Source organism: Mastomys coucha, unplaced genomic scaffold (assembly GCF_008632895.1).
Source record: "Mastomys coucha isolate ucsf_1 unplaced genomic scaffold, UCSF_Mcou_1 pScaffold13, whole genome shotgun sequence".
NCBI lineage: Eukaryota > Metazoa > Chordata > Mammalia > Rodentia > Muridae > Mastomys > Mastomys coucha.
Genome location: NW_022196895.1, coordinates 5,832,468 through 5,834,349, shown reverse-complemented (window position 1 = coordinate 5,834,349; position 1,882 = coordinate 5,832,468). Strand labels below are relative to the sequence as shown.

The following is a 1,882-nucleotide window of genomic DNA, read 5'->3' as shown; positions in this document are numbered from 1 at the left end:
CTGATAAGTGGATATTAGCCCAGAAGCTCAGAATACACAAAGTACAATCCACAAACCACAAGAAACTCTAGAAGGAAGACCAAAGTGTGGATACTTCATTCCTTCTTAAAAGAGGGAACAAAATACACATGGAAGGAGTTGTAGAGACAAACTATGGAGCAAAGACAGAAGGAAGGACAATCCAGAGAGTGCTCCACCTGGGAATCCTTCTCATATTGAATCATCAAATCCAGACACTATTGTGGATGCCAGCAAGTGCTGGCTAATAGGAGTGTGATATAGCTTTCTTCTGAGAGGCTCTGACAGTGCCCGACTAATACAGAAGTAGAGGCTCACAGCCAGCATTGGACTGAGTACAGGGTCCCCAATGAAGGAGATAGAGAAAGGACCCAAGGAACTGAAGGGTTTTCAGCAAGAGGATGCATAAGGATGCATGGTGGCCACACTGGTGGACAAATGACAATGGAAACTGGTGTACAACATCAGGATCCCAGGACTCTCAAGCTGGGATCATATTATTTGTTATTTAAAAGACACAATTATTTTGGTTAGATATATATTTTTAATGAGCTGGGGTAAGGCTGTGACTTTTGATCAAAACAAAAGATCCAGAACTTCTAAATCAAAGGAATCATTTGAGGTTAGGATGTAAGACTGGGAGAATCTGTGTTCATGTGAACAATTAATGGATTTGTTTGTTGTTGTTCTTGTTTATGTACTTAGAAGAAATTGGTGTTGATCTGGAGTCTCTTAAAGCTCCAGCTACTGGAATACTTCTTGAATGCAGACCAACCAGAGCAGAGCCCACCTGCCCTCCTGTCCACACAGTTGTCCGCTGCTATGAACCAGAGCAGAGCCCAGCCGCCCTCCTGTCCACACAGTTACCAGCTGCTGTGAACCAGAACCGCCTGCATGAAGAACTCACTCTACAAAGAGAAATTGTAAAATTTAAATGACATTAATTTGTATAAAATAACCTGCCCTGCTGGAAACCAGTGTTTGGATTTGGTACTTAAATGATGTTTTTGGAGTGAAAATTAGTGCTAAGATAATATATGACTCCAGCAAAAATAGTATTTTATTGTATTAATGGGTTCTATATTGATTTGCCAAATTTTTTGACTGAGTAAAGGCATTCTTATCCTTGAAAAAAAAATGGCCTACATAGGCTGGTATGTTTGAACTCTTGGTCCTTAGCTGGTGGAACTGTTTGGGAAGCATTAGGAGTCATGGCCTTTTGGAGGAGGAATGTCACTGGAAATTTTGAGGTTTCAAAAGCCCATTCTACTCCTATTGTGCTCTCTGCCTCTGGCTTATAAATTGAGATATAACTAACACACGTACACATTAATATTTTCTTTTATTAAAGATGGAAGAAAACTTTCATGCTAATGAGATGGATCTGAGGTTTGTGTAATACCATACACTTAAATTTGATTGGTTTGATACTTATGTGCTGAGGAATGAGAAAATGTTAGATGGTTCTGTTTCCCTTGACACAGTAAATATTCTGAAATCCATAGACTACAGTAGTCTCACACCTCTCAACATTGTTTCAGATGGCATTTGTAGATATTGTATGATGTGAGACATGCACAATGTTAAACATAAAGTTTGTGTATTTACAACCAAGGCTGAATTCCTCTCATGTAGATCTGTCATAGGCCAGGGCTAGCGAAACAGCCCAGATTCCTTATGTGTTAGATTTTGAATTAGTTTTATTGTTGTGTGCTCAGAAACCTTATTTTGGCAATTCTTACATTCAGTTATGTGACCCAGTATGAGGGACACCACCCATACTTTAGGAAGCTGGATTTAGATCATAGTGCTCGAATATAGAAAGACTCCATCTTTTAATGAAATCCTAATGCCTAAAAGGACC

General features: G+C 39.3%; 1 long non-coding RNA gene across 1 annotated transcript in view; it reads left to right on the top strand.

Moving 5' to 3' along the window:
• LOC116086823 overlaps window positions 1-1,383 on the top strand; it is a 12,453-nt gene extending 11,070 nt beyond the window's left edge. The window contains exon 3 of the long non-coding RNA XR_004117153.1: window positions 724-1,383. This is a non-coding gene — a long non-coding RNA (uncharacterized LOC116086823). The remainder of the gene's footprint in view (window positions 1-723) is intronic.
• Window positions 1,384-1,882: the final 499 nt, after the last annotated feature.